Source organism: Hyla sarda, unplaced genomic scaffold (assembly GCF_029499605.1).
Source record: "Hyla sarda isolate aHylSar1 unplaced genomic scaffold, aHylSar1.hap1 scaffold_434, whole genome shotgun sequence".
Classification (NCBI taxonomy): Eukaryota; Metazoa; Chordata; class Amphibia; order Anura; family Hylidae; genus Hyla; species Hyla sarda.
Window position 1 is genome coordinate 30,413 of NW_026610448.1, and position 23,382 is coordinate 53,794.

Below are 23,382 nucleotides of genomic sequence, written 5' to 3' on the forward strand. Positions count from 1 at the left end.
TTGCAATACCACAGAAGCAATGCATGGTCAATGTACAGCAATGACACACCTGTGTGAACAGCCAGGAGACCCCCCCCCCCATGTTATGTTACATAGTTACATAGTTAGTACGGTCGAAAAAAGACATATGTCCATCACGTTCAACCAGGGAATTAAGGGGTAGGGGTGTGGCGCGATATTGGGGAAGGGATGAGATTTTATATTTCTTCATAAGCATTAATCTTATTTTGTCAATTAGGAACATTCAGCACCCACCCGCTATCAAGGCAGCTGCCTATCATGTCATGCCCTACCTGCACAGGTGTGCTGGCTACTCAAATGATCCAATTAAGGAGGCCATTTAGTCAGCAGCAGCAGAAGTCCTGTGCCTGGACGCTCCAACAGGGGCCAGACACAAGCAGAAGCAGCAGAAGCAGCAGCAGCACCACCTTTTGTTTTTTGGCTGCAGCAGCAGCAAGGCCCACAGGGCTGGCTAGCTGGCTAGCCAGCAAGCAGGTAGCAATGAAAGTAGGAATCTTTCTTTTTAACCCTGTAAGGGGGTGGTGCACTGTACCCGAAGATACTGCCATATCGGGTCAATGCATAGGGCGACGGAAGCAAGCTTCGAAATCGGCCCCCGTTCTCAAAAATCCATTTAATATATGGTCCCCAGATAGGGGACGTATCAGATATTAAACTGATAAGAACAGATTTTTTTTTTTTTTTTTTTTATAAACCTTCAGGTTTAGACTAAACACCACTTAGATAACGCGTCATTTTTGACTCATGGTAAAGTCTAACTCATCATTAGGTCATTCTTTATTTGTTCAAAGCAAATTCAAAACAAATTCAAATGCCATCACCATTACACCCTTACAACATGTCTCCACTTCAAAAATTTCCACATCCCCTCTGCATCTATTTCACCTAATTTCTTTTTATCACGTAAATAAACGGTGTACAACCTATCCAGAATCATTCTTAAACTTCCTTCCACAGTCACATCTTTTCTCTTAAACACATATAAATTTCTAACATCCCACAAGACTTCCTTCACAATCGCCAACAACACAAACAACACCCTTTCATTCTTTCTTCCAATCATACTAAGACCAAACATCACAACCTCATATGACAACCTATTTATCCCAGTCAACTCCTTACACAATGGACCTATCCCTCTCCATACATTCTGAGCCATGTCACAATTCCAAATCACATGCATCACACTTTCAACCCCACTACAATCTTCCCTCGGACATATTTCACTCCTTCCAATACCTCTATTCCTTTGGAACTCTCTTACTGGTAGGGCTCCATGCAAACACTGCCATCCTATCTCTCTCTGTCTATTTGATATTCCATCTGTCATTAAACTCTTCCACACCTTAGACACATCCTGGCTTCTTACCATATTAATCGGACACTCCACCTCACTTGCGGCGACATACCCAAACACATTCTTCTTACTTTCAAACAACTCCTTTCTCACACCAATCAACCTATAACTCTCCAAAAACTTTTCCACATACAAATACCAACTCGGGCACACAAACGCATAAGGCACTCTCAAATCTCTCTCCAGCCAACATAATTTGCATAACACACGCCCACCTAAATATCTCAACATACATGCAAAATTCTTTTCTCCTCTCATCATCCTTCTAACCGCAAACACCACATTCACCCCCAAATACACATCTAGATTTGGAAATCCCATTCCACCCTTACTACCATCCTTCATCACAACTTCTCTCCTCACTCTTTCCACTTTTGTACCCCAAAAAAACACAAACAAAATTCTTTTTAACTTCCTTAAAACCATATAACTTGGCGGAAACACTATTGCCACATACAATAAAATAGGCAATATTACACTTTTCACAACCAGCACTTTCCCAACCATAGACAAATCTCTCAACCTCCAAAGACTCAATTTTTTGGACACTCTCTTCTCTACATCATCCCAACTTTCTCTCCCATCCAATCTTTCATCCATTTTAACACCTAAAACCTGAATACCACCTTCAATATTCTTCATACCCACATCCTCACTTCCTTGCATACTACCAAAACATTTATACTCACTTTTGTCCCAATTCACCTTAAACCCAGACGCTCCACAAAACAATCCAACTAGTAACTTTGCCCTTCTCATAACAGCCACAGACTCTCCCAAAATACACACATCATCCATGTAGGCCAAAACTTTGACTTCTCTCCCACCACTCCCTGGAATTTTTAACCCTCTAACACACTTATCCCGCCGCAACATCTCTAATAATGGCTCCATAGCACATATAAAAGCCATAGGGGACAACGGACAACCCTGCCTTACACCAGAACATACTTTCACCTTCTCAGACATCCAACCATTTATCAAAACCTTACTATATACTCCATCATACAGCATCCTTACAACATTTACAAAATCACCTGGGAATCCCATTCTCACTAATACTCTAAACAAAAACCTATGTGACAGACGATCAAACGCCTTTTCAAAATCTATCGACATCACTCTAACCTCCTGTTTCCTACTCATACTATCCCATAACAAATCTCTCAACAAACACAAATTTTCATTTATTCTTCTCCCCGACACTCCACACACTTGTTCTTCTCCAATCACCTGCTCAACCACATCTCTCATCCTATTTGTAATTATTTTAGCAAACACCTTATAATCTACATTCAACAAAGTTATCGGCCTCCAATTCCTCACATCATTCACATCACCTTTCTTATAAATCAACACAACCACTCCACTCTTCATACTTTCCACCATTCTCTCATTCCTCCACATATACCTATACACTTCCACCAAATCATCCTTCACAACATCCCAAATCCAAGCATAAAATTCAACAGGCAACCCATCCTCTCCAGGCGTTTTATTTCTTGACATACTATCCACAGTCCTCTTCACTTCCTCCTCTCCAATCTCTCTCATCAGAGTCCCATATTCACTACCATCCACCCTCTTATCAAGCACTCTCAACACTTCATCCTGCAAGTCCTCTTCACAATCTTTTACCGCATACAACTCTTCATAAAAATTTTTAACCACTCCCAACACAGCTTTACCTTTAACCAGACAGCCATCATCATCATACACTCTTACCATATCCTCTCTCTTCCCAATAACTTTTTTAAAGAAATATCTCGAACATTTCTCATCTTTCTCTAACTTATCAAGTTTTGCTTGATACATCAACTCTTTACCTTTCTCATTCAACCAATTTTTTAGATCACTCTTCACAACCTCAATCTGCTCACCCACACTCCAGCCATACTTCTTTAACTTATTGAGAAACACCAATCTTTTATTCAACCATTCATACTTCTTCTTCCTCCCAGCATTCCGCTTATATCCCTCTCTTTTAAAGAAAACTTTTGTTTGACCCTTAACCCATTCCCACCAACACAATATATCAGGAAAATCATTCTTTTTCTTACACCAACCCCTATACTTATTAACATATCTATCATACACTCCTTCCACTTCCAACAATTTAACATTTAATTTCCATACACCCCTCCCACTCACACAATCTGCATCCAATACTAACTCACAACACACATACTCATGATCTGAATATCCTACTTTTTCTTGCATATAATTCTTACATAACACACCCTTAGACACAAAACACATATCAAGTCTGGAACTATGACTTCCACTATCAGAATAATATGTATCTAACAAAGGACACACTCCACACGCTTCAGCCACATCCTTTAACTTAAAGTCACACACCATACTTTTAAGAATATTCCCAGATACATCCACATTCCCCTCAATTTCACAATTGAAATCCCCCACCCACACCAAAGGTATTTTACCCGGCAGAAACCTCTTAATTACCTCCAACAACCCCACCCGCTCCTCCCTCCTTACCGGCGCATACACATTTATCAACCTAAATTTAACCCCCTGCACCTTAACCTCCACCATGATACACCTCCCCTCCTCTATTACCACATAACTACAAACTTCAAACTTAAAGCTCTTAAAAAGCACCCCTACGCCATCATTCCTATTATGCCCAGACACCGACCAAACAGCAGGACCATAAGCCCATTCTCCCTTCCCCGGAATATCATTTAGCCCACATTCCTGCAAACAAATAATGTCCGCTTTTTTCCCTGCCAAGTCCTCCAAAATTACTGTCCTTCTGACTTTACTTCTAAAGACTCTAACGTTTATAGAACCGACTAAAAAAGACATACCACCATCTTAACAACCCTAAGGAAGAATTTGACAGAAAAGAAGAAAGTTATTTAGGTAGCTTTCCTCAGCGGTGTGGGAGAAGCTTCTCCCGCAGAGCACGCATCCATGTCGCTCTCAGATAGCGGTTGATACCGATTGTCCGTAGCCACCAGCGTCGACTCCATCTGTCCACCAGAAAGCTTCCTGGCCGTCTTCTTGGGGGGACGAAAAAGATCAAAGTCATCCTCTCTCTCTCTATGTCTCTCCTCACGGTCTTCACCCTCAGAAGAAGACCACTCTTCAATTTGCGGCGACTCCTCAGCCGGGGGACTGGGAGCATCCTCAATCTCCCCTTCTTCCACTTGCACCGCCATTTGCTCCTCCTCCACCACCACTTGCTCCTCCACCACCTTCACTTGCTCCTCTACCACCACAGGACTCTGTACCTCTCCAATAATAACGCTCTCTCTTGCAGGAACCACTGCAGCCGCAGCTGCAGCTGCCCTCCTCCTCTCCACCATTTCCTCTTCCATTCTCCTCTCCTCCTCCCTCCTCTTCAACACTGGACAGTTCTTGTACACATGGCCAGCTTCCCCACATAGGTCACAGGTCCTCGGGTGTGGACATGCACCCGCCTCATGCCCCGGTTGCTTACAGTTCCTGCATTTCTTACTGCCAGGGCAGGCCTCCTTCACATGTCCAAACAATAGACAATTTCTACAGAAAGATGGCTGTCCGTAGTAATAGAGATAACCTCTGAAACCAGCAATGGTAAAGTTCGCCGGAGGGTGCTTAACGCCTCCAATGCAATCTCCATCAAGCCGCAACTTCACAAAGAACTTATACGTGCCATTAAATACACCAATGCTGCTTGTCTGCTTAGTACCACCAGCAATAGACTCACAATAGATGCTCAAGAAGTTCTTAATCATAGAGACATCAACAAACGGATTGTACATGTGGATAAACAAAGTCTTTGTCCCCATTTCAAAAAGGGGATAAAAGGACACATCCCGCAAAACCTCACTTCCACTGTTCCGTTTTAAGCACTCATAAAAGTTCTGGCAGTCAGCATCATATAAGAAGGACACGTCATAAATACCTTGGCGCTTGTTCTCCTGGACACAAAAGAGGTCGCTCAAGGAAAATCCTGCCAGTCGCTCCACAATGGTATGGCCGATGTATTCAATGCTGTTTCTTAGACGATCCGTGGTTAGCACCTTGATGCGTACGGTCTTCTCCACTGCAGACATGTTGGATCCAGCCATCTTTCCAAATCTGTCGGTAACGAGTACCACAGTCTTGATCACCTACGCAGCTAGTCGCGGCGCAGTTCACTCGCACCCTCAGCGCCGACCGAGGCAATAAACCCCGATCTTAGCCAAAAGGCCGAGAAGCGATAACCGTGAAAGGGGCGGGCCCAACAAGGTCCCCTTCATGGGCACTATCACTGCTTGCTGTCAGGGAGGCTGCCAGACAATTTTCCATGCACACTCTGGGCTGGGGGGCAGTCAACCACCAGTACACACAGCAGAACCTAAACCCATACCATTATTGCTAAGCAGCAAGACAGGGGCCCATTGCACTCCCACGGGGCCTTTTTAAATGCAATCCATAACCCGGATTTGCCAGGAACCCTTCTTACTCCTCCTACTTGCATGTGACACTGGGCTTAGGATCTGCATAGGAAACACACACACAAGCACACACCTACCTTTGTTGCCTGCAGATGCCTCCTTGGCTGTCCCCAAACGGTATCAAACCAACACCCACGGGAAGCTGTAAGCATAGAGGACATGCCTGCACCCCATTGGACTTACCTGTGTGGGTTAAATCCGGGTTATTTGACAACCTATGGCGGTGATGGTTCTGCTCAGGCAGAGCAGTGCTGATGCTCCTCATAAAGCTGTCGCTGCTGTGAAGGTTCTAGGTGACATCACAAATCCCTTTGGTTACATACACAACAAAGCTGGGTTGTTGTTGTTTACACTCTGCAAGGCCTGTGGAAGTGAGTGACATCATAGCACTGTAGTTCTGAGGGTTCAAGATGGATGCAACAATCTCCTGTTGCTTCTATGAAGGCCGTAATAGACGACATCACCAAACAGCTCCATAGTCACATACACAGCAAAGGAGAGATGTTGTTTACACCTAGTGATGTCAGTGGTATTGAGTGACATCACAGCACAGTGCTAAGGCTCCTGGGCCTGGACACAGCAGCGGCTGCAATATCTCAACGGAGAATACGTTTATATCTATGTGTGTGTGTGCGCATATATATATATATATATATATATATATATATATATATATATTTCTCCGCCGAAATCACTTTTAAACCCATTTCCACCTTTTTTTCCCTTCTCTTCCTCTTACTTTTTTTTCACGTTTTTTTACGTTTTTCTCCTTTTCGCCTCTTTTCTGGGCGTATTATTCTTCTTTTTCTTCTTTTTTTTCGTCTAATGCATACCCCATGATTGCAGCAATGCTTATTCAATACCGCCAGCAGATGGAGACACTGGGGGATAATTTTCTAAGGATTTATACTGATTTTTCCTGTCTGAATTTGTCTCACAGAAAGTTGCAGGCCAAATATGTGTGACATTTCTGCGACTTTAGCTTCTAGAGCATTTTTACAACATTATACATAGGTGCTGAATACATAAAAAGCGACTGTTCAGCGACAGACAAGTCGCATCGGCTGAAAGTAGGCCAGAATGTCAGTCCATGTTGGAGCAGGTTTAGATACAGTCTAAAGCATAGATCTCAAAGTCTGTGCACAGAATTTAGCAAGGGCCTCGCACCTTCTGATGCATCAGGTAGGTGCACAATAGCATAGCCTAACCCTCTGTACTTTGGTCTATATTGATGCGGGACATAGACAGCCAGCTGATGACCAATCCATTAGTGCAATGGATGGCTGGAAGCATTTGTCTTTGCCTTTGCAATACCACAGAAGCAATGCATGGTCAATGTACAGCAATGACACACCTGTGTGAACAGCCAGGAGACCCCCCCCCCCCCCCCATGTTATGTTACATAGTTACATAGTTAGTACGGTCGAAAAAAGACATATGTCCATCACGTTCAACCAGGGAATTAAGGGGTAGGGGTGTGGCGCGATATTGGGGAAGGGATGAGATTTTATATTTCTTCATAAGCATTAATCTTATTTTGTCAATTAGGAACATTCAGCACCCACCCGCTATCAAGGCAGCTGCCTATCATGTCATGCCCTACCTGCACAGGTGTGCTGGCTACTCAAATGATCCAATTAAGGAGGCCATTTAGTCAGCAGCAGCAGAAGTCCTGTGCCTGGACGCTCCAACAGGGGCCAGACACAAGCAGAAGCAGAAGCAGCAGAAGCAGCAGCAGCACCACCTTTTGTTTTTTGGCTGCAGCAGCAGCAAGGCCCACAGGGCTGGCTAGCTGGCTAGCCAGCAAGCAGGTAGCAATGAAAGTAGGAATCTTTCTTTTTAACCCTGTAAGGGGGTGGTGCACTGTACCCGAAGATACTGCCATATCGGGTCAATGCATAGGGCGACGGAAGCAAGCTTCGAAATCGGCCCCCGTTCTCAAAAATCCATTTAATATATGGTCCCCAGATAGGGGACGTATCAGATATTAAACTGATAAGAACAGATTTTTTTTTTATTTTTTTTTTATTTTTTTTTTTCCCTCAGTTACAGACTATTGTTTGGACGATCATCAGGTCACCTACCAAGACTCGTCACTTAAAACAATATCTGAAAAAACATCATACGGAAAAACCAACTAAGGGAACCGAGTGCCAAGAAAAAGTGACTAAACAACAAAACAAAAAAACATGTCAAAAACAATCACAGAAATTGGTCAAAAACTTACAGCTTTCTCCTTTACGTACTTCTTATAAATTCTTCCATCGTGTATGCATCCAGATTTTCTCCGCTTCTTCTTCACCAATTCTCTTTTTGTCCAGTAGAAAGATAGTAAAAATCCTTCCTAAAAACAATCTTTTCAATTCCCTCGGAGAAATAACAACATTTTTAAAAACAAGCAAATTGCGTGAGTCCCATAAAACCTCTTTAAAAACAGAAAAAAGAATCCAATTAGTACGTGTATCTTCCTTTTTACTAAGATCTTGACCAATAAAAACTTTCTCAAAAGAAAAACTATTATATCCAGTGAGTTGGATTAAAAACCTCTTTAAAAACATAAAAAATTCTTTTGCATAAAAACAGTCCCAATAAAGGTGCACTAAGTCTTCTCTACCTCCACAACCCTCTCTTGGGCATCTGTCACTTATTCTCAAACCTCTTCCATTTAAAAAAGATCGGGTTGGGAGGCAGCCATGAAAGGACATCCAACTAACGTCTTTTTGTCTGTTTGATAGTCCAATAACTTTAAAAAACTTCCAAATCTTCACAGACTGAGCATTAGTGCAGAATGGTACTTCATATAATCTCTCATTTTTCCTTATTTCTTGTTCTATTTTCTTTTTATCAGGTTCACCTAAAGAGCTCAAACCAAATTGATCATTGAAAGACCTGAGGAGCACATAGAAGGTAGGTATCACATGTGCTATGGGTCTCCTCAAATCCCTCTCACACCAGCCCCACTTGGAAAACAACCATCCTGCAAGGTATTTACTCATGTCTGCCGCCCTATTATTGCACTGTATCAATTTAAAAATTAAAAGAAAATAGTGCACCTTTAAAAACAGATCAATGTTTGGAAAGTTATATCCGCCCAAATTCATACTCTTCATCACTTCTTCTCTTCTCATTTTCTCCATCTTAGACCCCCAGAAGAACACAAAAAGCTTCCTTGTAACTCTCCTAGTCCATAACTTTCCTGGAGGAAGCACCATAGCCGTATACAAGAGAAGCGGTAGGATTACAGACTTAATGATAAGAACTTTCCCTTTAAGTGACAAGTTCCTTAACCTCCAGAAGGATAGCTTCTTCTCAATTTTACTGTCCAAAGTCTCATAACTTTTCTTTCCTTTGAGGTCTTTGTCAAATATCACTCCTAGCACTTCAATGTCTTCTTTTTCCTTAACACCATCCACTACTATATTCTCTTGGTTCCCAAAACTGCATAATTGGCACTTCCCCCAGTTCACATTCATCCCAGCCACACAACAAAAAATCCTCACATGCAAATTTACTCTGTTGAGATCTGCTTGGGATGTACAAGTAAAAACCACATCATCCATATAACTTAAAACCTTTAACTTACTACCATCACTACCTGGAATAAAAACACCACTCACACATTTATCTTTCTGCACATTCTTCAACAGGCCCTCTATAACGCATATAAACAGAATTGGGGAGAGTGGGCATCCCTGTCTGACTCCAGACAAGACATTAAAAGCAGGCCCCACATGCCCATTTACTAAAATCTGACTTGTCACCCCATGATAAAAACTCATAATAACAGATAATAACTTTTCTGGAATACCTAAGTGTTTTAAAGCAATGAACATAAAATCATGTGCAACCTTATCATAAGCCTTTTCGAAATCTATGGACTCAACAAACAGTGCATTCTTGTTAAAGTTACTGTAATAAATAGAGTCTCTTAAAAGCAATAAATTATCTGTTATTTTTCTTTTCGGTACTGCACAAACTTGGTATTCTCCCACAAGGTGGTCCACTACATCACTCAGTCTATTAGCCACAATCTTAGCAATTATCTTGTAGTCACAATTTAATAAAGTTATAGGTCTCCAATTTTTAAGATCTCTGCCATCACCTTTTTTATGAATTAATGTTATGACCCCTTTCTTCATAGATTCAGCTAAAACACCTGAGTTAAAAACATATTGCACCACCCGTGTAAACTCTTTACTTAAAATATTCCAGAACGCGGAATAAAACTCAGCGGGGAGACCATCACAGCCTGGTGTCTTCCCTTTGGCCATCTTATCCAGGGCCTGCTTGATCTCCCCTTCACTAACATCATCAATCAAAAAATCTACTTTTTCAACAGGAACATTATTCTCCAAAATATTACAATAATCATTCATCTCCGTCTCACTGGCTCTGCTCTTATTACTAAAGAGTGTCTCATAAAATCTGCCAATCTCCTTCACCATCTCCTCTCCAAAAACTTCCCCCGTAGGGGTAAAAACAGATTTAAAAACACCTTTAGCATTAAAACATTTTTTAAAGAAATACCGTGTACACTGCTCATTTTCTTCTAGGTGCTGCACTTTAGACTTATATACAATATTTCTTCCCTTTTCCAACAACCTTTTTTTCATCTCCCCCTTCACCTTAACAATCTCATTCTCCACCTCCACACCAACACGTTTAAACTTATAGAGAGTCTCTAACCGGGATACAAGCCTTTCATCACTCCTCCTCTTCTCTTGTGCTCTCTTTATGCAAAACATCTTAAAGAAATTAGAAAACTCTCCTTTAGCCCATTCCCACCACACTAAGACATTACTAAAATCAGGTTGTTTAGAAACACAGGATAAAAACACATGATTAAAACCAGCCATTACTTCCTCATCTTCCAATAGACTTACATTTAATTTCCAGAGCCCCCTCCCAAAATGAAGGGACTCTGTGACACTTATCTCAGCCGACACCATCTTGTGGTCTGAGAAAGTTGACATCATTTGATTGCACCGGACCACCTTAATCCCATCAGAGACCAGGATGTAATCGATCCGGGATTTACAGCGGCCACTATCTGATATGTACGTATATCTTTCATCAGTGCTAACCATCAGTCCAACATCAGTAAAATGCAAGTCTTGAATAATTTGATTTAAAACATTGGAAGTAATATCAGTTCTAACCTCAGCAGAGCTCTCACGATCATTGACGGATCTAATGCAGTTAAAATCGCCAACAATAATAGTATCTTCACGACCAGGGATAAAAAACTTAAGGGACTCTAAAAAAGACAAACGTGCTTGTTTTTCTGCTGGAGCATACACATTAAAAATTCTCATCCTCTGGCCCAAAACCTCAAAATTTAAAACCATACAACGACCAGGTACTAAAATTTGGCAATTTAAAACTTTAATGTCCCTGTTTTGCAATAAAATCCCCACACCTTCATTTTTGTTTTCTGCACATGTGGACCAGAAGGACTGCCCACACTTCCACTCATTTGCATAAGGTGCTGACTTTATTGCACACTCCTGTAAACATATCACATCACTTCTAACATTCTCAAGAATATCAAAAATTGCAGCTCTCCTAATTTCAGACTCAATACTTCTTACATTAATAGTTGTTACAACCAAAGTCATAATAACTAGGAAAAGAAAACCAAATGCTTTAAAATCCATCTTAACTTAGAAATTAACATTTTGGCCTTCAACTTTCCTATGTAAACTTGCAAAACAATCAGGCGACCCTATGTTAGAGTCCCTGTCTATTTCATTATCACTACCAAGAACAAGGGCTTCCTGATCCTCAGACCAGCTCCCTGTCTTACACCTTTTATTCACAACCTGCACATCCTCATCTTCCTCCTCCTCTTCTTCCTTACTGCGAGAAACTCTCTGACCAGGTGTTAGAGATCTCTGAGATGACCCAACAACTTCCATTCCCTCCTCCTCCCCCACAATTGGGTTTGGACATTCAATATCATCCATAGCCTCTTCACTAGAAAGAACATCACCATACACTGTCTCAATTTTCTCCACCACTTTCACTTTTTTTGCTTTTTTCTTTTTCACCAAGGTAAATTCACCTCCCACACCTGTCTCCTCACCAGTCACAGCAGTGGAAACACCCTCCTCCCCTGACCTCTCCTGAGTGCTAATGTGCTCCACTATCACAGAACTTTCCTCAGCCACCTGTGCCACATTAACACTCACACTCTCACCAACTCCAGGAACAAACCTCCCTCCCCCTTTTTCTCTTTGTTCTCCTCTATTCCCAGCTGCATCAGCATAACTTCTCTTCTTTTTATACCACATATCACAGCCTCTTGCCAAATGTTCCTCACTTCCACAGATATCACATGTCTTCTTCTCTGTACAGATACTTGCTTCATGACCAGTTTTCCCACAATTTCTGCAACATTCTCCTTTCTCAGGGCAATAATCCTGCACATGGCCATAGGCATGGCACTTTCTACAATATTGCAACTGGCCTTCATAAAAGCAGAAACCTCTCTCTCCTCCGATAGAAAACACCTGTGGTATGCTCTTCCTTCCATCTTGCATTCCTTCATCTTTTTTAAATTTTACAATAAACTTTCTCTTACAATTAAAGTACCCAAACTTGTTCTTAAGTCTTCCTATAAATTTCACTTCCTCGCAATACCGGAACAAAAAGTTTGTAACCATTTCATCAGAAACCTTAGGATTATACATGTGGACAATTACTACCTTTGTTGTATTCATAAATAACGGTTCCACTTTAATCTTCTTCATTATAGCAGGCTCACTTTTCCTCTTCATTTCTTCAAGATCCATATAGACTCTCTGGCAAATCTCAGAACCACAAAAAGTAATATCATAAATTCCTTGCCTAGGAAAATCCTGTATAGCCAATACATTCCATACCTGTAGGTAATCAAGCTTGCGAAGAATCTCCAAAACGATTTGGTCAAGTCCGATCGTCCCCCGGTGCTCGCCAGGAACGTAGATCCGCACCGTGTCCTCAAGTCCACGCGCCTTCTCGCTCATTTTTGCAGGTAAAACCCACGATCGCAGCTCAGCAACAATCCAGGGCCCCCCGTAAAGAGGGCCCCGATCACCACTCCTTTCAACCCAAACCACGCACAGAAATCCACACGTGATCTTTGCCAAAAGGCCGAGAAGCGATAACCGTGAAAGGGGCGGGCCCAACAAGGTCCCCTTCATGGGCACTATCACTGCTTGCTGTCAGGGAGGCTGCCAGACAATTTTCCATGCACACTCTGGGCTGGGGGGCAGTCAACCACCAGTACACACAGCAGAACCTAAACCCATACCATTATTGCTAAGCAGCAAGACAGGGGCCCATTGCACTCCCACGGGGCCTTTTTAAATGCAATCCATAACCCGGATTTGCCAGGAACCCTTCTTACTCCTCCTACTTGCATGTGACACTGGGCTTAGGATCTGCATAGGAAACACACACACAAGCACACACCTACCTTTGTTGCCTGCAGATGCCTCCTTGGCTGTCCCCAAACGGTATCAAACCAACACCCACGGGAAGCTGTAAGCATAGAGGACATGCCTGCACCCCATTGGACTTACCTGTGTGGGTTAAATCCGGGTTATTTGACAACCTATGGCGGTGATGGTTCTGCTCAGGCAGAGCAGTGCTGATGCTCCTCATAAAGCTGTCGCTGCTGTGAAGGTTCTAGGTGACATCACAAATCCCTTTGGTTACATACACAACAAAGCTGGGTTGTTGTTGTTTACACTCTGCAAGGCCTGTGGAAGTGAGTGACATCATAGCACTGTAGTTCTGAGGGTTCAAGATGGATGCAACAATCTCCTGTTGCTTCTATGAAGGCCGTAATAGACGACATCACCAAACAGCTCCATAGTCACATACACAGCAAAGGAGAGATGTTGTTTACACCTAGTGATGTCAGTGGTATTGAGTGACATCACAGCACAGTGCTAAGGCTCCTGGGCCTGGACACAGCAGCGGCTGCAATATCTCAACGGAGAATACGTTTATATCTATGTGTGTGTGTGCGCATATATATATATATATATATATATATATATATATATATATATATATTTCTCCGCCGAAATCACTTTTAAACCCATTTCCACCTTTTTTTCCCTTCTCTTCCTCTTACTTTTTTTTCACGTTTTTTTACGTTTTTCTCCTTTTCGCCTCTTTTCTGGGCGTATTATTCTTCTTTTTCTTCTTTTTTTTCGTCTAATGCATACCCCATCAGTGCAGCAATGCTTATTCAATACCGCCAGCAGATGGAGACACTGGGGGATAATTTTCTAAGGATTTATACTGATTTTTCCTGTCTGAATTTGTCGCACAGAAAGTTGCAGGCCAAATATGTGTGACATTTCTGCGACTTTAGCTTCTAGAGCATTTTTACAACATTATACATAGGTGCTGAATACATAAAAAGCGACTGTTCAGCGACAGACAAGTCGCATCGGCTGAAAGTAGGCCAGAATGTCAGTCCATGTTGGAGCAGGTTTAGATACAGTCTAAAGCATAGATCTCAAAGTCTGTGCACAGAATTTAGCAAGGGCCTCGCACCTTCTGATGCATCAGGTAGGTGCACAATAGCATAGCCTAACCCTCTGTACTTTGGTCTATATTGATGCGGGACATAGACAGCCAGCTGATGACCAATCCATTAGTGCAATGGATGGCTGGAAGCATTTGTCTTTGCCTTTGCAATACCACAGAAGCAATGCATGGTCAATGTACAGCAATGACACACCTGTGTGAACAGCCAGGAGACCCCCCCCCCCCCCATGTTATGTTACATAGTTACATAGTTAGTACGGTCGAAAAAAGACATATGTCCATCACGTTCAACCAGGGAATTAAGGGGTAGGGGTGTGGCGCGATATTGGGGAAGGGATGAGATTTTATATTTCTTCATAAGCATTAATCTTATTTTGTCAATTAGGAACATTCAGCACCCACCCGCTATCAAGGCAGCTGCCTATCATGTCATGCCCTACCTGCACAGGTGTGCTGGCTACTCAAATGATCCAATTAAGGAGGCCATTTAGTCAGCAGCAGCAGAAGTCCTGTGCCTGGACGCTCCAACAGGGGCCAGACACAAGCAGAAGCAGCAGAAGCAGCAGCAGCACCACCTTTTGTTTTTTGGCTGCAGCAGCAGCAAGGCCCACAGGGCTGGCTAGCTGGCTAGCCAGCAAGCAGGTAGCAATGAAAGTAGGAATCTTTCTTTTTAACCCTGTAAGGGGGTGGTGCACTGTACCCGAAGATACTGCCATATCGGGTCAATGCATAGGGCGACGGAAGCAAGCTTCGAAATCGGCCCCCGTTCTCAAAAATCCATTTAATATATGGTCCCCAGATAGGGGACGTATCAGATATTAAACTGATAAGAACAGATACTACACTTGATCTTAGCCAAAAGGCCGAGAAGCGATAACCGTGAAAGGGGCGGGCCCAACAAGGTCCCCTTCATGGGCACTATCACTGCTTGCTGTCAGGGAGGCTGCCAGACAATTTTCCATGCACACTCTGGGCTGGGGGGCAGTCAACCACCAGTACACACAGCAGAACCTAAACCCATACCATTATTGCTAAGCAGCAAGACAGGGGCCCATTGCACTCCCACGGGGCCTTTTTAAATGCAATCCATAACCCGGATTTGCCAGGAACCCTTCTTACTCCTCCTACTTGCATGTGACACTGGGCTTAGGATCTGCATAGGAAACACACACACAAGCACACACCTACCTTTGTTGCCTGCAGATGCCTCCTTGGCTGTCCCCAAACGGTATCAAACCAACACCCACGGGAAGCTGTAAGCATAGAGGACATGCCTGCACCCCATTGGACTTACCTGTGTTAAATCCGGGTTATTTGACAACCTATGGCGGTGATGGTTCTGCTCAGGCAGAGCAGTGCTGATGCTCCTCATAAAGCTGTCGCTGCTGTGAAGGTTCTAGGTGACATCACAAATCCCTTTGGTTACATACACAACAAAGCTGGGTTGTTGTTGTTTACACTCTGCAAGGCCTGTGGAAGTGAGTGACATCATAGCACTGTAGTTCTGAGGGTTCAAGATGGATGCAACAATCTCCTGTTGCTTCTATGAAGGCCGTAATAGACGACATCACCAAACAGCTCCATAGTCACATACACAGCAAAGGAGAGATGTTGTTTACACCTAGTGATGTCAGTGGTATTGAGTGACATCACAGCACAGTGCTAAGGCTCCTGGGCCTGGACACAGCAGCGGCTGCAATATCTCAACGGAGAATACGTTTATATCTATGTGTGTGTGTGCGCATATATATATATATATATATATATATATATATATATATATATATATATATATTTCTCCGCCGAAATCACTTTTAAACCCATTTCCACCTTTTTTTCCCTTCTCTTCCTCTTACTTTTTTTTCACGTTTTTTTACGTTTTTCTCCTTTTCGCCTCTTTTCTGGGCGTATTATTCTTCTTTTTCTTCTTTTTTTTCGTCTAATGCATACCCCATCAGTGCAGCAATGCTTATTCAATACCGCCAGCAGATGGAGACACTGGGGGATAATTTTCTAAGGATTTATACTGATTTTTCCTGTCTGAATTTGTCGCACAGAAAGTTGCAGGCCAAATATGTGTGACATTTCTGCGACTTTAGCTTCTAGAGCATTTTTACAACATTATACATAGGTGCTGAATACATAAAAAGCGACTGTTCAGCGACAGACAAGTCGCATCGGCTGAAAGTAGGCCAGAATGTCAGTCCATGTTGGAGCAGGTTTAGATACAGTCTAAAGCATAGATCTCAAAGTCTGTGCACAGAATTTAGCAAGGGCCTCGCACCTTCTGATGCATCAGGTAGGTGCACAATAGCATAGCCTAACCCTCTGTACTTTGGTCTATATTGATGCGGGACATAGACAGCCAGCTGATGACCAATCCATTAGTGCAATGGATGGCTGGAAGCATTTGTCTTTGCCTTTGCAATACCACAGAAGCAATGCATGGTCAATGTACAGCAATGACACACCTGTGTGAACAGCCAGGAGACCCCCCCCCCCCCCCATGTTATGTTACATAGTTACATAGTTAGTACGGTCGAAAAAAGACATATGTCCATCACGTTCAACCAGGGAATTAAGGGGTAGGGGTGTGGCGCGATATTGGGGAAGGGATGAGATTTTATATTTCTTCATAAGCATTAATCTTATTTTGTCAATTAGGAACATTCAGCACCCACCCGCTATCAAGGCAGCTGCCTATCATGTCATGCCCTACCTGCACAGGTGTGCTGGCTACTCAAATGATCCAATTAAGGAGGCCATTTAGTCAGCAGCAGCAGAAGTCCTGTGCCTGGACGCTCCAACAGGGGCCAGACACAAGCAGAAGCAGAAGCAGCAGAAGCAGCAGCAGCACCACCTTTTGTTTTTTGGCTGCAGCAGCAGCAAGGCCCACAGGGCTGGCTAGCTGGCTAGCCAGCAAGCAGGTAGCAATGAAAGTAGGAATCTTTCTTTTTAACCCTGTAAGGGGGTGGTGCACTGTACCCGAAGATACTGCCATATCGGGTCAATGCATAGGGCGACGGAAGCAAGCTTCGAAATCGGCCCCCGTTCTCAAAAATCCATTTAATATATGGTCCCCAGATAGGGGACGTATCAGATATTAAACTGATAAGAACAGATACTACACTTGATCTTAGCCAAAAGGCCGAGAAGCGATAACCGTGAAAGGGGCGGGCCCAACAAGGTCCCCTTCATGGGCACTATCACTGCTTGCTGTCAGGGAGGCTGCCAGACAATTTTCCATGCACACTCTGGGCTGGGGGGCAGTCAACCACCAGTACACACAGCAGAACCTAAACCCATACCATTATTGCTAAGCAGCAAGACAGGGGCCCATTGCACTCCCACGGGGCCTTTTTAAATGCAATCCATAACCCGGATTTGCCAGGAACCCTTCTTACTCCTCCTACTTGCATGTGACACTGGGCTTAGGATCTGCATAGGAAACACACACACAAGCACACACCTACCTTTGTTGCCTGCAGATGCCTCCTTGGCTGTCCCCAAACGGTATCAAACCAACACCCACGGGAAGCTGTAAGCATAGAGGACATGCCTGCACCCCATTGGACTTACCTGTGTGGGTTAAATCCGGGTTATTTGACAACCTATGGCGGTGATGGTTCTGCTCAGGCAGAGCAGTGCTGATGCTCCTCATAAAGCTGTCGCTGCTGTGAAGGTTCTAGGTGACATCACAAATCCCTTTGGTTACATACACAACAAAGCTGGGTTGTTGTTGTTTACACTCTGCAAGGCCTGTGGAAGTGAGTGACATCATAGCACTGTAGTTCTGAGGGTTCAAGATGGATGCAACAATCTCCTGTTGCTTCTATGAAGGCCGTAATAGACGACATCACCAAACAGCTCCATAGTCACATACACAGCAAAGGAGAGATGTTGTTTACACCTAGTGATGTCAGTGGTATTGAGTGACATCACAGCACAGTGCTAAGGCTCCTGGGCCTGGACACAGCAGCGGCTGCAATATCTCAACGGAGAATACGTTTATATCTATGTGTGTGTGTGCGCATATATATATATATATATATATATATATATATATATATATATATATATTTCTCCGCCGAAATCACTTTTAAACCCATTTCCACCTTTTTTTCCCTTCTCTTCCTCTTACTTTTTTTTCACGTTTTTTTACGTTTTTCTCCTTTTCGCCTCTTTTCTGGGCGTATTATTCTTCTTTTTCTTCTTTTTTTTCGTCTAATGCATACCCCATCAGTGCAGCAATGCTTATTCAATACCGCCAGCAGATGGAGACACTGGGGGATAATTTTCTAAGGATTTATACTGATTTTTCCTGTCTGAATTTGTCGCACAGAAAGTTGCAGGCCAAATATGTGTGACATTTCTGCGACTTTAGCTTCTAGAGCATTTTTACAACATTATACATAGGTGCTGAATACATAAAAAGCGACTGTTCAGCGACAGACAAGTCGCATCGGCTGAAAGTAGGCCAGAATGTCAGTCCATGTTGGAGCAGGTTTAGATACAGTCTAAAGCATAGATCTCAAAGTCTGTGCACAGAATTTAGCAAGGGCCTCGCACCTTCTGATGCATCAGGTAGGTGCACAATAGCATAGCCTAACCCTCTGTACTTTGGTCTATATTGATGCGGGACATAGACAGCCAGCTGATGACCAATCCATTAGTGCAATGGATGGCTGGAAGCATTTGTCTTTGCCTTTGCAATACCACAGAAGCAATGCATGGTCAATGTACAGCAATGACACACCTGTGTGAACAGCCAGGAGACCCCCCCCCATGTTATGTTACATAGTTACATAGTTAGTACGGTCGAAAAAAGACATATGTCCATCACGTTCAACCAGGGAATTAAGGGGTAGGGGTGTGGCGCGATATTGGGGAAGGGATGAGATTTTATATTTCTTCATAAGCATTAATCTTATTTTGTCAATTAGGAACATTCAGCACCCACCCGCTATCAAGGCAGCTGCCTATCATGTCATGCCCTACCTGCACAGGTGTGCTGGCTACTCAAATGATCCAATTAAGGAGGCCATTTAGTCAGCAGCAGCAGAAGTCCTGTGCCTGGACGCTCCAACAGGGGCCAGACACAAGCAGAAGCAGAAGCAGCAGAAGCAGCAGCAGCACCACCTTTTGTTTTTTGGCTGCAGCAGCAGCAAGGCCCACAGGGCTGGCTAGCTGGCTAGCCAGCAAGCAGGTAGCAATGAAAGTAGGAATCTTTCTTTTTAACCCTGTAAGGGGGTGGTGCACTGTACCCGAAGATACTGCCATATCGGGTCAATGCATAGGGCGACGGAAGCAAGCTTCGAAATCGGCCCCCGTTCTCAAAAATCCATTTAATATATGGTCCCCAGATAGGGGACGTATCAGATATTAAACTGATAAGAACAGATACTACACTTGATCTTAGCCAAAAGGCCGAGAAGCGATAACCGTGAAAGGGGCGGGCCCAACAAGGTCCCCTTCATGGGCACTATCACTGCTTGCTGTCAGGGAGGCTGCCAGACAATTTTCCATGCACACTCTGGGCTGGGGGGCAGTCAACCACCAGTACACACAGCAGAACCTAAACCCATACCATTATTGCTAAGCAGCAAGACAGGGGCCCATTGCACTCCCACGGGGCCTTTTTAAATGCAATCCATAACCCGGATTTGCCAGGAACCCTTCTTACTCCTCCTACTTGCATGTGACACTGGGCTTAGGATCTGCATAGGAAACACACACACAAGCACACACCTACCTTTGTTGCCTGCAGATGCCTCCTTGGCTGTCCCCAAACGGTATCAAACCAACACCCACGGGAAGCTGTAAGCATAGAGGACATGCCTGCACCCCATTGGACTTACCTGTGTGGGTTAAATCCGGGTTATTTGACAACCTATGGCGGTGATGGTTCTGCTCAGGCAGAGCAGTGCTGATGCTCCTCATAAAGCTGTCGCTGCTGTGAAGGTTCTAGGTGACATCACAAATCCCTTTGGTTACATACACAACAAAGCTGGGTTGTTGTTGTTTACACTCTGCAAGGCCTGTGGAAGTGAGTGACATCATAGCACTGTAGTTCTGAGGGTTCAAGATGGATGCAACAATCTCCTGTTGCTTCTATGAAGGCCGTAATAGACGACATCACCAAACAGCTCCATAGTCACATACACAGCAAAGGAGAGATGTTGTTTACACCTAGTGATGTCAGTGGTATTGAGTGACATCACAGCACAGTGCTAAGGCTCCTGGGCCTGGACACAGCAGCGGCTGCAATATCTCAACGGAGAATACGTTTATATCTATGTGTGTGTGTGCGCATATATATATATATATATATATATATATATATATATATATATATATTTCTCCGCCGAAATCACTTTTAAACCCATTTCCACCTTTTTTTCCCTTCTCTTCCTCTTACTTTTTTTTCACGTTTTTTTACGTTTTTCTCCTTTTCGCCTCTTTTCTGGGCGTATTATTCTTCTTTTTCTTCTTTTTTTTCGTCTAATGCATACCCCATCAGTGCAGCAATGCTTATTCAATACCGCCAGCAGATGGAGACACTGGGGGATAATTTTCTAAGGATTTATACTGATTTTTCCTGTCTGAATTTGTCGCACAGAAAGTTGCAGGCCAAATATGTGTGACATTTCTGCGACTTTAGCTTCTAGAGCATTTTTACAACATTATACATAGGTGCTGAATACATAAAAAGCGACTGTTCAGCGACAGACAAGTCGCATCGGCTGAAAGTAGGCCAGAATGTCAGTCCATGTTGGAGCAGGTTTAGATACAGTCTAAAGCATAGATCTCAAAGTCTGTGCACAGAATTTAGCAAGGGCCTCGCACCTTCTGATGCATCAGGTAGGTGCACTATAGCATAGCCTAACCCTCTGTACTTTGGTCTATATTGATGCGGGACATAGACAGCCAGCTGATGACCAATCCATTAGTGCAATGGATTTGTGGAAGCATTTGTCTTTGCCTTTGCAATACCACAGAAGCAATGCATGGTCAATGTACAGCAATGACACACCTGTGTGAACAGCCAGGAGACCCCCCCATGTTATGTTACATAGTTACATAGTTAGTACGGTCGAAAAAAGACATATGTCCATCAAGTTCAACCAGGGAATTAAGGGGTAGGGGTGTGGCGCGATATTGGGGAAGGGATGAGATTTTATATTTCTTCATAAGCATTAATCTTATTTTGTCAATTAGGAACATTCAGCACCCACCCGCTATCAAGGCAGCTGCCTATCATGTCATGCCCTACCTGCACAGGTGTGCTGGCTACTCAATTGATCCAATTAAGGAGGCCATTTAGTCAGCAGCAGCAGAAGTCCTGTGCCTGGACGCTCCAACAGCGGCCAGACACAAGCAGAAGCAGCAGAAGCAGCAGCAGCACCACCTTTTGTTTTTTGGCTGCAGCAGCAGCAGCAGCAGCAAGGCCCACAGGGCTGGCTAGCTGGCTAGCCAGCAAGCAGGTAGCAATGAAAGTAGGAATCTTTCTTTTTAACCCTGTAAGGGGGTGGTGCACTGTACCCGAAGATACTGCCATATCGGGTCAATGCATAGGGCGACGGAAGCAAGCTTCGAAATCGGCCCCCGTTCTCAAAAATCCATTTAATATATGGTCCCCAGATAGGGGACGTATCAGATATTAAACTGATAAGAACAGATTTTTTTTTTTTTTTTTATAAACCTTCAGGTTTAGACTAAACACCACTTAGATAACGCGTCATTTTTGACTCATGGTAAAGTCTAACTCATCATTAGGTCATTCTTTATTTGTTCAAAGCAAATTCAAAACAAATTCAAATACCATCACCATTACACCCTTACAACATGTCTCCACTTCAAAAATTTCCATATCCCCTCTGCATCTATTTCACCTAATTTCTTTTTATCACGTAAATAAACGGTGTACAACCTATCCAGAATCATTCTTAAACTTCCTTCCACAGTCACATCTTTTCTCTTAAACACATATAAATTTCTAACATCCCACAAGACTTCCTTCACAATCGCCAACAACACAAACAACACCCTTTCATTCTTTCTTCCAATCATACTAAGACCAAACATCACAACCTCATATGACAACCTATTTATCCCAGTCAACTCCTTACACAACGGACCTATCCCTCTCCATACATTCTGAGCCATGTCACAATTCCAAATCACATGCATCACACTTTCAACCCCACTACAATCTTCCCTCGGACATATTTCACTCCTTCCAATTCCTCTATTCCTTTGGAACTCTCTTACTGGTAACGCTCCATGCAAACACTGCCATCCTATCTCTCTCTGTCTATTTGATATTCCATCTGTCATTAAACTCTTCCACACCTTAGACACATCCTGGCCTCTTACCATATTAATCGGACACTCCACCTCACTTGCGGCGACATACCCAAACACATTCTTCTTACTTTCAAACAACTCCTTTCTCACACCAATCAACCTATAACTCTCCAAAAACTTTTCCACATACAAATACCAACTCGGGCACACAAACGCATAAGGCACTCTCAAATCTCTCTCCAGCCAACCTAATTTGCATAACACACGCCCACCTAAATATCTCAACATACATGCAAAATTCTTTTCTCCTCTCATCATCCTTCTAACCGCAAACACCACATTCACCCCCAAATACACATCTAGATTTGGAAATCCCATTCCACCCTTACTACCATCCTTCATCACAACTTCTCTCCTCACTCTTTCCACTTTTGTACCCCAAAAAAACACAAACAAAATTCTTTTTAACTTCCTTAAAACCATGTAACTTGGCGGAAACACTATTGCCACATACAATAAAATAGGCAATATTACACTTTTCACAACCAGCACTTTCCCAACCATAGACAAATCTCTCAACCTCCAAAGACTCAATTTTTTGGACACTCTCTTCTCTACATCATCCCAACTTTCTCTCCCATCCAATCTTTCATCCATTTTAACACCTAAAACCTGAATACCACCTTCAATATTCTTCAT

The 23,382-nt window shown here is 43.2% G+C and overlaps 5 non-coding genes and 1 pseudogene across 5 annotated transcripts; all 6 read right to left on the bottom strand.

The window, feature by feature from the left end:
• Window positions 1–537: 537 nt before the first annotated feature.
• On the bottom strand, window positions 538–719 carry LOC130334480 (U2 spliceosomal RNA). Its single transcript, XR_008876282.1, has one exon. It is a non-coding gene; the product is annotated as a U2 spliceosomal RNA (small nuclear RNA).
• Window positions 720–7,682: 6,963 nt separating this feature from the next.
• On the bottom strand, window positions 7,683–7,886 carry LOC130334476 (U2 spliceosomal RNA; annotated as a pseudogene).
• A 7,174-nt stretch (window positions 7,887–15,060) lies between these two features.
• LOC130334487 (U2 spliceosomal RNA) lies at window positions 15,061–15,251 on the bottom strand. The gene has a single exon (XR_008876285.1). It is a non-coding gene; the product is annotated as a U2 spliceosomal RNA (small nuclear RNA).
• Window positions 15,252–17,345: 2,094 nt separating this feature from the next.
• Window positions 17,346–17,536, bottom strand: LOC130334488 (U2 spliceosomal RNA). The gene has a single exon (XR_008876286.1). It is a non-coding gene; the product is annotated as a U2 spliceosomal RNA (small nuclear RNA).
• Window positions 17,537–19,624: 2,088 nt separating this feature from the next.
• Window positions 19,625–19,815, bottom strand: LOC130334489 (U2 spliceosomal RNA). Its single transcript, XR_008876287.1, has one exon. It is a non-coding gene; the product is annotated as a U2 spliceosomal RNA (small nuclear RNA).
• Window positions 19,816–21,902: 2,087 nt separating this feature from the next.
• On the bottom strand, window positions 21,903–22,095 carry LOC130334477 (U2 spliceosomal RNA). The gene has a single exon (XR_008876279.1). It is a non-coding gene; the product is annotated as a U2 spliceosomal RNA (small nuclear RNA).
• Between the last annotated feature and the right edge of the window lie 1,287 nt (window positions 22,096–23,382).